The sequence below is a fragment of the Lampetra fluviatilis genome, chromosome 66 (assembly GCF_964198595.1).
Source record: "Lampetra fluviatilis chromosome 66, kcLamFluv1.1, whole genome shotgun sequence".
Lineage (NCBI taxonomy): Eukaryota > Metazoa > Chordata > Hyperoartia > Petromyzontiformes > Petromyzontidae > Lampetra > Lampetra fluviatilis.
In genome coordinates, this window is record NC_136340.1 from 643,414 (window position 1) to 657,800 (window position 14,387).

Genomic DNA, 14,387 nt, shown 5'->3' on the forward strand with positions numbered 1-14,387 from the left:
CATGGGACCTCGGCTGGACGACGACCAAGGCCCCAAGTCGTCCCTACTAACCCCGGCAAGTCGCGGCACCTCACATGCTCGGCCTACATCCACGACACACATGGGCCGTCGCGTTGCGGCGGAGGAGAGCCGGTTAGGGTTCGGGGATTCGGTTCGGCGAGGGGGGTTCGGCCGGGACCGGGGGGACATTAAATGGTCGGAGTTGGGGCACAGAATAGTGGCTGCCTCGGCGGGATCATCCGTCGTTACGGGATTCATTGATGGGGTCGAGGTCAGGGTGTTAGTGGACACGGGGGCGTCGGCGACTATTATATCGGACCTCATTTACAACATTCTCCCCGTCCAATGTCGACCACTGCTCCCAGTGGACGTGCCATTTTACGCCGCTAATGGGGGATCGTTTGGCATTATCGGTCAGATTAGGGCGTCCATTTGCATTGGAGATATAAAATTGTTGGGACCCGTTTTCGTTTCTTCTTCCTTGGCGGTTCCTTGTCTATTGGGCACAGATTTTTTGGCTAAAATGCCCATTAAAATTCTCATCGATCAGCATTGCATTGACCTACCATCGGGTCGCCGTATTTCATTTTTGACGAACCCTACTGAAATTCGGACGGCGTGCGCTACGATACAAGCGTTGGCGACACAGACCGTGCACGTGCCCCCGGGTTCACAGATGTTAATTCCCCTCCGGTTGCGGAAACCGTGGGTGGGGGAGACCTCGGAACAAGGCATGCTTTTGGGTCCTTCAAATAGGGCTGTCGGGAGTCTCGATTTGTCGGTGGATCACACTTTGGTTCGGGCTGACAAGGACCCGTTTGTGATGGTTTTAAACGCTGGATCGCGGCCGGCCGTTATTCAGCAGGGCACCGTGCTAGCTCACGCGGCACGGGTCCCTGCGGAAGAGCGGCTGGTTGCGCAGGTTGATCCGAGCCCCACGTGGAACATTACAGCGAGGGAGGACCTTGGATGGGTCGATTCGCTGTGCGCGGACTCGAACGATTTGTCAACGGTACAGTTGGGTGCGCTGCGTGCGTTGCTGATAGAGTTTTCTGATGTGTTCAGTAAGCATAAGTATGACATTGGGTGCACGAACCTGTTACGCCACCATATTGAAACGGGCGATGCGGCACCGGTCAGGCAAAATCCCTTCCGACTGAGTCCTGCTGAGAAGGAACACGTTCAGTTGGCCGTCAACGATATGCTGGAAGCCGACATTATTTCGCCTTCTTCCAGTCCTTGGGGAGCACCTATTGTGCTGGTTAAAAAGCAGGACGGGTCCTTGCGATTTTGCGTAGATTTCCGTCGCCTGAATAAAATCTCAGTGGCTGACGCGTATCCGCTCCCCAGAATGGACGAGTCCCTCGATGCATTGTCTGGTGCGCGATATTTTTCGACTCTTGATTTATTATCGGGATTCTGGCAGTTGCCACTCGACGACGAGTCTAAACCTAAGAGAGCATTTCGGACTCCAGGGGGCCTGTTCCAGTTTAACCGGTTACCCATGGGACTTCACTCCGCTCCCGCGACGTTTCAGCGCCTTATGGAGTTGGTTTTGTCGGGCTTGCAATGGGATACGTGCTTGATTTACCTTGACGATGTCATTGTTTTCAGTAAGACGTTTGAGGAACACCTCCAGCGATTGAGAGGGGTGTTCTTGAGAATGCGATCGGCTAATTTAAAGTTTAAACCGGCCAAATGCCACCTTCTTCGTAAGTCCGTTAGATACTTGGGCCACATTGTCGACTCTTCGGGGATCTTTACCGATCCCGCGAAGACGGACTGTGTCAGTTCATGGCCGACGCCCCACGTCAGTTTCGGACGTGCGCAGTTTCACCGGTTTTGCTTCTTATTACCGCCGATTCGTTGAGCATTTCGCCACCATTGCAAAACCCTTGCACACTCTAACGGCAAAAGGAGTCAAGTTCCTACGGGGACCGGAGGAGGAGGCCGCGTTCTGCTCCCTCCGGGACGCCTTGGTGGGTGCCCCACCCTTGCGTTATCCTGACTTTGCGAGTCCCTTCTTGCTAGACACGGATGCTAGCAACACGGGCATTGGGGGGGTGCTCTCGCAAGTCGTTGGGGGAGTCGAAAGGGTGGTCGCCTATGGTAGCAGGGTATTGTCACCGGCGGAGCAGCGCTACTGCGTCACCCATCGCGAGCTGCTTGCTATTGTTTTTTTTGTAAAACAATTTAGACCGTATCTCTATGGCCGTCACTTTACGGTCCGGACGGACCACGCGGCGCTTCAGTATTCATTGAGGGTCGCCCAACCCTCGGGCCAATTGTCACGGTGGTTGGAAGTCCTCCAGGACTATCAGTTCACGACTACATACCGTAAGGGGTTGCGCCACACAAACGCGGATGCCCTGTCGCGATTGTCGCCTTGTCACAAATGTGCGTGCTTATCGGGATCGGCGCGCTGTAAACCGACAGTTGGGGAAGGTATGGGGGCGTTGGCTGCGACCGCGGGTGCACCAATCGGGGATGTTCCCGCTACCCCTGAGGGAGAGGACTCGCTACTCTCACTGTCGCTGATTGAGTGGGGCCGTTTCCAAATGGAAGACAGCTCCCTGCTAGCATTGCGCCGCAGGGTGGGGGGTCCCGAGGAGGGCCGGGAGCGAACTGGCTCCTGGGTACTTAAGCAAGGCCTATTAATGAGATGGGATAGTTTGTCCCGGCGGCACGCACTTGTGGTGCCTTCCTCTGTGAGGGGGAAAGTTGTCCTGGCCGCACATGAACGCCTCTTGCATTTGGGAGTAAACAAAACGCTTGCTCTGCTTCAGCGTGACTATTATTGGCCGGGGATGGGGAGTGACGTGGTGAATATTCTAAAGGGATGTGTTGATTGCGCCAGACGGAAACCACCGCCCGTGGCATCTAATCCACCGCTGCAATCTATTCAGGTCTCGCGCACTAACGAGCTCGTTGCGCTCGATATTTTGGGGCCTTTTCCAGTCACGCCTAGGGGTAATAAGTACCTGTTGGTGGGTGTCGAATATTTTACCCGGTGGCCTATGGCGTGGCCACTCGCCAACCAGTCGGCGGCGGCTGTGACGGACGCCTTTGTCCAGGGCTACGTCCTGGACAAGGGGGCTCCCGAACGCTTGCTGACCGACCAAGGGAAAATTTTTTCAAGAAAATTGCTGCAAGAGGTGTGCGACCTATTGGGTACTAAAAAGGTGCGTACCTCCCCGTACCACCCACAGACGGACGGGATGGTGGAGAGACTCCACAGGACTTTGACTTCTATGCTGTGCCAGCAGGTGTGTGAGGCACATGTTGATTGGGACCTGCAGGTCCCGGGGGTCCTCGCCGCGTATAGAATGGCCCCCCATTCAGCAACGGGATTTTCCCCATTCTATCTGATGTACGGTCGGGAAGCCGACCCGCCCATGGAAACGCAGCTGGGCCTGTCCGCACCACGAACAAATTCGAAATTGGCAGAACATATTAAATTTAATATCCATAAGCTGACAGAGGCAAGGGAGGCCGCACGGCTTAATTCGCGGGCTCGCCAAATTGCAAACGAGCGGTTGCGTGCACGGAAGGTGTCCATGCACGACTGGAAACCAGGTGATAGGGCCTGGCTGCATTGCCCTCAGGCACCTTTGGCTACGTCGCCTAAATTGTTGAAGCCATGGCGGGGACCCGTGGAGGTCGTGCGGGTTGCACGCCGCCAGTGCGTTCAAATAAAATGGGGAAAGCGCCGTTGGTACGTCCACCCCTCCCGACTGAAACCGTTCTCGCCTCCATATGGCCTCCCTTTGTGTCGTGAGGGCCGAGCATGTGACGTGACCGACGATCCAAGGGGGGAAATGTCTCTGCCTGATCCTCACATGTCTCCGCCTGATACGCTCCCAGGTGTCTCGGAACTGACAGCTGCCGACCACCGGCGGCCGGATCTTCGCGGCGCGGCCGGTCCTTCCAGGCCCGATCCACGCCGTCCAGAGCAGCCGGAGCCACCGGACGGTCGTCAGCGTCCCGTCCCATACGACGGACCGACCAGGCGGACTCGCGCTAGGTCGCGCTACTTGTTATGATCTACCGATTGAGGAGTCGAGGCGGCCGGAGCGCCTCGTCACTGCATGTAGTCGCAGAGACACTGGACGCGTTCATTTTCTGGAATTCGCTTTTATTGTGTTGTTCGTCGGGCTGTACATAGCTTCTTATCTAGGTGTTGTGTGTGTTGTTGTTGACTTTTATTGTGTTGGTTGTCGATTTGTACATAGGTTGTTGTTGTTGTTGTGTTGTTGTTGTTGCGTTACAGGGCACACTGGGGGGTGGGGTTTTTCTTGTGTTGACGTTGTGTTGTGTTGTTGTTTAGCAGCCTGGCCGGCTGCGAGCTATATGGGAGGGGGTGATGTAGTGGTGATACGCGCTGGTTTAGGGATCGTGTGTCAGCGCGTAGTGATTAGCTGTGTGTGTTGGTGACACGCGCTGACGGTGAAGGATAAGGGGTCAGCGCGGGGTCATGGGTTATGTGGTAGTGATTGGCTGTGTGCCGGTGACGCTCTTGAGAGGGAGTGATCGTGTGGCAGCGCGGCGTGATTGGTTGTGTAGTGGTAACACGCGCTGGGGAAAACGGATCGTAGGAACAGCGCGTCGTGATTGGTCAACTAAGGAGCGATGCTCACGTCGAGGTCCGCATACACTCCGTCTCCCGTGAGCGGGGACTATATAAGGGGATGCGCACAGGCGCACGGGGAGGGAGTACCAGCGAAGACTGAAGACGGAGGAGGAGGCGGAACCCTTGGACCCGGGGCCGAACGTCCGTGAGAGGGCCGGCTCGTGTGACTCAGAGGTTGTGGCCCACGCCCAAGCTGGGGTGGGCCTGTAGGCTCCACGGACGTTACGGGGTCAAGTGAAGTGTGTGTAGCCGGAGGAATAGAAGCTACACGAGTCAAGTGAAGTGTGTGTAGCCGGAGGAATAGAAGCTACACGAGTCAAGTGAAGTGTGTGTAGCCGGAGGAATAGAAGCTACACGAGTCAAGTGAAGTGTGTGTAGCCGGAGGAATAGTAACTACACGTGTCGAGTGAAGTGTGTGTCGTCCGAGGAATAGAGACCACTCGTTGTATCGTGACAAGTCAAGATTTAATAAAAAGTGTGTTACCCGTCAAGGAGTTTCCTGCCGTCATTCAAATACTTCACATGTGGGAAATCTAACGGCTTTACTATCGAGGACTCGGTCAGAGTGGGGCAGATTTGTGATTGACAGAAATTATAACTAGAAATAATCTCTAATACTCAATAAATAATAGCTTGAAATGTTGAAGGATTCATCTTTAAAAGTTAAGGCTTTTGAGTGCCGCAGGTGATTCAACGTTTGGTGAAATTAACGTTATAAAAGGGAACAGCAAGTGATTTTAAATTGTAATAACAATGAGAGCCTGTGGCCAAAACATTTTAAAAAGTGTAGCTCTCCCCGATGGGGAATTGAACCCTGGTCTCCCGCGTTCCATGTGGGGAAACTAACGACGTTACTATCGAGGACTCGGTCAGAGTGGGGCTAATTCGTGATTGACAGCAATAATAACAAAAAAAAATCTCATATTCTCAGTAAATAATAGCTTGAAATGAAGAAGGATTCATCTTTAAAAGTTCAGGCCTTTGAGTGCAGCAGGTGACTCAACGTTTGGTGAAATTAACGTGATAAAAGGGAACAGCAAGTAATTTTAAATTGTAATAACAATGAGAGTCAATGGCCATTTTCTTTTTAAAAAGAGTTGCTCTCCCCAACGGAAAATTGAACCCCGTCTCCCGCGTGACAGGCAGGGATACTAACCACAATGCTATCGAGGACTCGCTCAGAATGAGGCTGATTGTAGATTGACTGAAATTATAAGAAGTAGAAATGAACCCATATACTCGGCATATTACCGACTGAAATGAAGAGGGGTTTCTCTTCAAAAGTTCAAGCTGGTTAGAGCAGCAGGTTACTTAAAAATTGGTGAAAATCACGTGATTAAAGTCAAGAGCAAGTCCTTTTAAATTGTAATAACAATGAGAGCCAGTGACCATTTTCTTAAAAAGAGTTACTCTCCCCGACGGGGAATTGAACCCTGGTCTCCCGCGTTACATGTGGGGAACCTATCGACTTTATTATCGAGGACTCGGTCAGTGGGGCAGATTTGTGATTGACAGAAGTTACAACTAGAAATAATCTCTAATACTTAATAAATAATCGTTTGAAATGAAGAAGGAGTCCTCTTTAAAAGTTCAGGCTTTTGAGTGCAGCAGGTGACTCAACGTTTGGTGAAATTAACGTGATAAAAGGGAACAGCAAGTCATTTTTAATTGTAATAACAATGAGAGCCAGTGACCATTTTCTTAAAAAGAGTTGCTCTCCCCGACGGGGAATTGAACCCTGGTCTCCCGCGTTACATGTGGGGAACCTAACGACTTTACTACCGAGGACTCGGTCAGAGTGGGGCAGATTTGTGATTGACAGAAATTATAACTAGAAATAATCTCTAATACTTAATAAATAATCGTTTGAAATGAAGAAGGAGTCATCTTTAAATGTTCAGGCTTTTGAGTGCAGCAGGTGATTTAACGTTATGTGAAATTAACGTTATAAAAGGAAACAGCAAGTGATTTTAAATTGTAATAACAATGAGAGCCAGTGGCCAAAACATTTTGAAAGCGTAGCTCTCCCCAACGGGGAATTGAACCCCGGTCTCCACTATACTATCGAGGACTCGCTCAAAATTCGACTGATTCTAGATTGACTGATATTATAACAAGTATAAATGAACCCATATACTCGGCATATTACCGATTGAAATGAAGAGGGGTTATCTTTAAAAGTTCAAGCTGGTTAGAGAAGCAGGTTACCTAACGATTAGGGAAAATCACGTGATTAATGTCAAGAGCAAGTCCTTTCAAATAGTAATAACAATAAGGAGAGCCAGAGGCCAAAACATTTTTAAAAGAGTAGTTCTCCCCGACGGGGAATTGAACCCTGGTTTCCCACGTTCCATTTGGGGAAACTAACGACGTTACTATCGAGGACTCGGTCAGAGTGGGGCTAATTCGTGATTGACAGCAATTATAACAGAAAAAACTCATATTCTCAGTAGATAATAGCTTGAAATGAAGAAGGATTCATCTTTAAAAGTTCAGGCTTTTGTGTGCAGCAGATGACTTAACGTTTGGTGAAATTAACGTGATAAAAGGGAACAGCAAGTAATTTTAAATTGTAATAACAATGAGAGCCAGTCTACATTTTCTTTTTCAAAAGAGTTGCTCTCCCAGACGGGGAATTGAACCCCGGTCTCCCTCGTGACAGGCGGGGATACTAACCTCTATACTATCGAGGACCCGCTCAGAATGCGACTGATTCTAGATTGACTGATATTATAACAAGTAGAAATGAACCCATATTCTCGGCATATTACTGATTGAAATGAAGAGGGTTTTATCTTTAAAAGTTCAAGCTGGTTAGAGCAGCAGGTTACCTAACGATTAGGAAAAATCACGTGATTAAAGTCAAGAGCAAGTCCTTTCAAATAGTAATAACAATAAGGAGAGCCAGAGGCCAAAACATTTTTAAAAGAGTAGTTCTCCCAGACGTGGAATTGAACCCTGGTCTCCCGCGTTCCATGTGGGGAAACTAACGACGTTACTATCGAGGACTCGGTCAGAGTGGGGCAGATTTGTGATTGACAGAAATTATAACTAGAAATAATCTCTAATACTTAATAAATAGTCGTTTGAAATGAAGAAGGAGTCATCTTTAAAAGTTCAGGCTTTTGAGTGCAGCAGGTGGCTCAACGTTTGGTGTAATTAACGTGATAAAAGGGTACAGCAAGTAATTTTAAATTGTAATAACAATGAGAGCCAGTGGTCATTTTTTAGAAACGAGTTGCTCCCCAGACGGGGAATTGAACCCTGGTCTCCCGCGTTACATGTGGGGAACCTAACGACTTTACTATCGAGGACTCGGTCAGAGTGGGGCACATTTGTGATTGACAGAAATTATAACTAGAAATAATCTCTAATACTCAATAAATAATAGCTTGAAATGTTGAAGGATTCATCTTTAAAAGTTAAGGCTTTTGAGTGCCGCAGGTGATTCAACGTTTGGTGAAATTAACGTTATAAAAGGGAACAGCAAGTGATTTTAAATTGTAATAACAATGAGAGCCTGTGGCCAAAACATTTTAAAAAGTGTAGCTCTCCCCGATGGGGAATTGAACCCTGGTCTCCCGCGTTCCATGTGGGGAAACTAACGACGTTACTATCGAGGACTCGGTCAGAGTGGGGCTAATTCGTGATTGACAGCAATAATAACAAAAAAAAAATCTCATATTCTCAGTAAATAATAGCTTGAAATGAAGAAGGATTCATCTTTAAAAGTTCAGGCCTTTGAGTGCAGCAGGTGACTCAACGTTTGGTGAAATTAACGTGATAAAAGGGAACAGCAAGTAATTTTAAATTGTAATAACAATGAGAGTCAATGGCCATTTTCTTTTTAAAAAGAGTTGCTCTCCCCGACGGAAAATTGAACCCCGTCTCCCGCGTGACAGGCAGGGATACTAACCACAATGCTATCGAGGACTCGCTCAGAATGAGGCTGATTGTAGATTGACTGAAATTATAAGAAGTAGAAATGAACCCATATACTCGGCATATTACCGATTGAAATGAAGAGGGGTTTCTCTTCAAAAGTTCAAGCTGGTTAGAGCAGCAGGTTACTTAACAATTGGTGAAAATCACGTGATTAAAGTCAAGAGCAAGTCCTTTTAAATTGTAATAACAATGAGAGCCAGTGACCATTTTCTTAAAAAGAGTTACTCTCCCCGACGGGGAATTGAACCCTGGTCTCCCGCGTTACATGTGGGGAACCTATCGACTTTATTATCGAGGACTCGGTCAGTGGGGCAGATTTGTGATTGACAGAAGTTACAACTAGAAATAATCTCTAATACTTAATAAATAATCGTTTGAAATGAAGAATGAGTCCTCTTTAAAAGTTCAGGCTTTTGAGTGCAGCAGGTGACTCAACGTTTGGTGAAATTAACGTGATAAAAGGGAACAGCAAGTCATTTTTAATTGTAATAACAATGAGAGCCAGTGGCCATTTTTTTGAAAGAGTTGCTCTCCCCGACGGGGAATTGAACCCTGGTTTCCCGCGTTACATGTGGGGAACCTAACGACTTTACTACCGAGGACTCGGTCAGAGTGGGGCAGATTTGTGATTGACAGAAATTATAACTAGAAATAATCTCTAATACTTAATAAATAATCGTTTGAAATGAAGAAGGAGTGATCTTTAAATGTTCAGGCTTTTGAGTGCAGCAGGTGATTTAACGTTATGTGAAATTAACGTTATAAAAGGAAACAGCAAGTGATTTTAAATTGTAATAACAATGAGAGCCAGTGGCCAAAACATTTTGAAAGCGTAGCTCTCCCCAACGGGGAATTGAACCCCGGTCTCCCGCGTGACAGGCGGGGATACTAACCACTATACTATCGAGGACTCGCTCAAAATTCGACTGATTCTAGATTGACTGATATTATAACAAGTAGAAATGAACCCATATACTCGGCATATTACCGATTGAAATGAAGAGGGGTTATCTTTAAAAGTTCAAGCTGGTTAGAGAAGCAGGTTACCTAACGATTAGGGAAAATCACGTGATTAATGTCAAGAGCAAGTCCTTTCAAATAGTAATAACAATAAGGAGAGCCAGAGGCCAAAACATTTTTAAAAGAGTAGTTCTCCCCGACGGGGAATTGAACCCTGGTTTCCCACGTTCCATTTGGGGAAACTAACGACGTTACTATCGAGGACTCGGTCAGAGTGGGGCTAATTCGTGATTGACAGCAATTATAACAGAAAAAAACTCATATTCTCAGTAGATAATAGCTTGAAATGAAGAAGGATTCATCTTTAAAAGTGCAGGCTTTTGTGTGCAGCAGGTGACTCAACGTTTGGTGAAATTAACGTGATAAAAGGGAACAGCAAGTAATTTTAAATTGTAATAACAATGAGAGCCAGTCTACATTTTCTTTTTAAAAAGAGTTGCTCTCCCAGACGGGGAATTGAACCCCGGTCTCCCTCGTGACAGGCGGAGATAATAACCTCTATACTATCGAGGACCCGCACAGAATGCGACTGATTCTAGATTGACTGATATTATAACAAGTAGAAATGAACCCATATTCTCGGCATATTACTGATTGAAATGAAGAGGGTTTTATCTTTAAAAGTTCAAGCTGGTTAGAGCAGCAGGTTACCTAACGATTAGGAAAAATCACGTGATTAAAGTCAAGAGCAAGTCCTTTCAAATAGTAATAACAATAAGGAGAGCCAGAGGCCAAAACATTTTTAAAATAGTAGTTCTCCCAGACGTGGAATTGAACCCTGGTCTTCCGCGTTCCATGTGGGGAAACTAACGACGTTACTATCGAGGACTCGGTCAGAGTGGGGCAGATTTGTGATTGACAGAAATTATAACTAGAAATAATCTCTAATACTTAATAAATAGTCGTTTGAAATGAAGAAGGAGTCATCTTTAAAAGTTCAGGCTTTTGAGTGCAGCAGGTGGCTCAACGTTTGGTGTAATTAACGTGATAAAAGGGTACAGCAAATAATTTTTAATTGTAAAAACAATGAGAGCCAGTGGTCATTTTTTAGAAAAGAGTTGCTCCCCAGACGGGACATTGAACCCTGGTCTCCCGCGTTACATGTGGGGAACCTAACGACTTTACTATCGAGGACTCGGTCAGAGTGGGGCACATTTGTGATTGACAGAAATTATAACTAGGAATAATCTCTAATACTTAATAAATAATCGTTTGAAATGAAGAAGGAGTCATCTTTAAATGTTCAGGCTTTTGAGTGCAGCAGGTGACTTAACGTTTGGTGAAATTAACGTTTATAAGGGAACAGCAAGTGATTTTAAATTGTAATAACAATGAGAGCCAGTGGCCAAAACATTTTAAAAAGTGTAGCTCTCCCCGACGGGGAATTGAACCCTGGTCTCCCGCGTTCCATGTGGGGAAACTAACGACTTTATCATCGAGGACTCGGTCAGAGTGGGGCTAATTCGTGATTGACAGCAATTATAAAAAAAAACCTCATATCCTCAGTAAATAATAGCTTGAAATGAAGAAGGATTCATCTTTAAAAGTTCAGGCTTTTGAGTGCAGCAGGTGACTCAACGTTTGGTGAAATTAACGTGATAAAAGGGAACAGCAAGTGATTTTAAATTGAAATAACAATGAGAGCCAGTGGCCAAAACATTTTAAAAAGTGTTGCTCTCCCCGACGGGGAATTGAACCCCGGTCTCCCGAGTGACAGGCGGGGATACTAACCACTATACTATCGAGGACTCGCTCAGAATGCGACTGATTCTAGATTGACTGATATTATGACAACTAGAAATGAACCCATATACTCTTCATATTACCGATTGAAATGAAGAGGGGTTTATCTTTAAAAGTTCAAGCTGGTTAGAGCAGCAGGTTACTTCATAATTGGTGAAAATCACGTGATTAAAGTCAAGGGCAAGTCCTTTTAAATTGTAATAACAATGAGAGCCAGTGGCCATTTTCTTTTTTAAAAGAGTTACTCTCCCCGACGGGGAATTGAACACTGGTCTCCCGCGTTACATGTGGGGAACCTAACGGCTTTACTATCGAGGACTCGGTCAGGGTGAGGCAGATTTGTGATTGACAGAAATTATAACTAGAAATAATCTCTAATACTCAATAAATAATAGCTTGAAATGTTGAAGGATTCATCTTTAAAAGTTAAGGCTTTTGAGTGCAGCAGGTGACTCAACGTTTGGTGAAATTAACGTGATAAAAGGGAACAGCAAGTAATTTTTAATTTTAATAACAATGAGAGCCAGTGGCCATTTTATTTTTAAAAAGAGTTGCTTTCCCAGACGTGGAATTGAACCCCGGTCTCCCGCGTGACAGGCGGGGATACTAACCACTATACTATCGAGGACTCGCTCAGAATTTCGACAGATTCTAGATTGACTGATATTATAACAAGTAGAAATGAACCCATATTCTCGGCATATTACTGATTGAAATGAAGAGGGGTTTATCTTTAAAAGTTCAAGCTGGTTACAGCAGCAGGTTACCTAACGATTAGGGAAAATCACGTGATTAAAATCAAGAGCAAGTCCTTTCAAATAGTAATAACAATATGGAGAGCCAGAGGCCAAAACATTTTTTAAAAGAATAGTTCTTCCCGACGGGGAAATGAACCCTGGTCTCCCGCGTTCCATGTGGGGAAACTAACGACGTTACTATCGAGGACTCGGTCAGAGTGGGGCTAATTCGTGATTGACAGCAATTATAACAAAACAAACTCATATTCTCAGTAGATAATAGCTTGAAATGAAGAAGGATTCATTTTTAAAAGTTCAGGCTTTTGAGTGCAGCAGGTGGTGAAATAACGTGATAAAAGGGAACAGCAAGTAATTTTAAATTGTAATAACAATGAGAGCCAGTGGCCATTTTTTTAAAAAGAGTTGCTCTCCCCGACAGGGAATTGAACCCTGGTCTCCCGCGTTACATGTGGGGAACCTAACGACTTTACTATCGAGGACCCGGTCTGAGTGGGGCAGATTTGTGATTGACAGAAATTATAACTAGAAATAATCTCTAATACTCAATAAATAATAGCTTGAAATGTTGAAGGAGTCATCTTTAAATGTAAACGCTTTTGAGTGCAGCAGGTGATTTAACGTTTGGTGAAATTAACGTTAGAAAAGGGAACAGCAAGTGATTTTAAATTGTAATAACAATGAGAGCCAGTGGCCAAAACATTTTAAAAAGTGTAGCTCTCCCCGACGGGGAATTGAACCCCGGTCTCCCGCGTGACAGGCGGGGATACTAACCACTATACTATCGAGGACTCGCTCAGAATGCGACAGATTCTAGATTGACTGATATTATAACAAGTAGAAATGAACCCATATTCTCGGCATATTACTGATTGAAATGAAGAGGGGTTTATCTTTAAAAGTTCAAGCTGGTTACAGCAGCAGGTTACCTAACGATTAGGGAAAATCACGTGATTAAAATCAATAGCAAGTCCTTTCAAATAGTAATAAAAATAAGGAGAGCCAGAGGCCAAAACATTTTTTAAAAGAATAGTTCTTCCCGACGGGGAAATGAACCCTGGTCTCCCGCGTTCCATGTGGGGAAACTAACGACGTTACTATCGAGGACTCGGTCAGAGTGGGGCTAATTCGTGATTGACAGCAATTATAACAAAACAAACTCATATTCTCAGTAGATAATAGCTTGAAATGAAGAAGGATTCATTTTTAAAAGTTCAGGCTTTTGAGTGCAGCAGGTGGTGAAATTAACGTGATAAAAGGGAACAGCAAGTAATTTTAAATTGTAATAACAATGAGAGCCAGTGGCCATTTTTTAAAAAAAGAGTTGCTCCCCAGACGGGGAATTGAACCCTGATCTCCCGCGTTACATGTGGGGAACCTAACGACTTTACTATCGAGGACTCGGTCAGAGTGGGGCAGATTTGTGATTGACAGAAATTATAACTAGAAATAATCTCTAATACTTAATAAATAATCGTTTGAAATGAAGAAGGAGTCATCTTTAAAAGTTCAGGCTTTTGAGTGCAGCAGGTGACTCAACGTTTGGTGTAATTAACATGATAAAAGGGTACAGCAAGTAATTTTAAATTGTAATAACAATGAGAGCCAGTGGCCATTTTTTTTAAAAAGAGTTGCTCTCCAGACGGGGAATTGAACCCTGGTCTCCCGCGTTACATGTGGGGAATCTAACGGCTTTGCTATCGATGACTCGGTCAGAGTGGGGCAGATTTGTGATTGACAGAAATTATAATTAGAAATAATCTCTAATACTCAATAAATAATCGTTTGAAATGAATAAGGAGTCATCTTTAAAAGTTCAGGCTTTTGAGTGCAGCAGGTGACTTAACGTTTGGTGAAATTAACGTGATAAAAGGGAACAGCAAGTGATTTTAAATTGTAATAACAATGAGAGCCAGTCGCCAAAACATTTTAAAAAGTATTGCTCTCCCCGACGGGGAATTGAACCCCGGTCTCCCGCGTGACAGGCAGGGATACTAACCACTATACTATCGAGGACTCGCTCAGAATGCGACTGATTCTAGATTGACTGATATTATAACAAGTAGAAATGAACCCATATTCTCGGCATATTACTGATTGAAATGAAGAGGGGTTTATCTTTAAAAGTTCAAGCTGGTTAGAGCAGCAGGTTACCTAACGATTGGTGAAAATCACGTGATTAAAGTCAAGAGCAAGTCCTTTTAAATTGTAATAACAATGAGAGCCAGTGGCCATTTTTTAAAAAAGAGTTGCTCTCCCCGACGGGAAATTGAACCCTGGTCTCCCGCGTTACA

General features: G+C 45.3%; 2 non-coding genes across 2 annotated transcripts; both read right to left on the minus strand.

Moving 5' to 3' along the window:
- Positions 1-9,413: 9,413 nt before the first annotated feature.
- Positions 9,414-9,485, minus strand: TRNAD-GUC (transfer RNA aspartic acid (anticodon GUC)). Its single transcript has one exon. It is a non-coding gene; the product is annotated as a tRNA-Asp (tRNA).
- A 3,327-nt stretch (positions 9,486-12,812) lies between these two features.
- TRNAD-GUC (transfer RNA aspartic acid (anticodon GUC)) lies at positions 12,813-12,884 on the minus strand. Its single transcript has one exon. It is a non-coding gene; the product is annotated as a tRNA-Asp (tRNA).
- Positions 12,885-14,387: the final 1,503 nt, after the last annotated feature.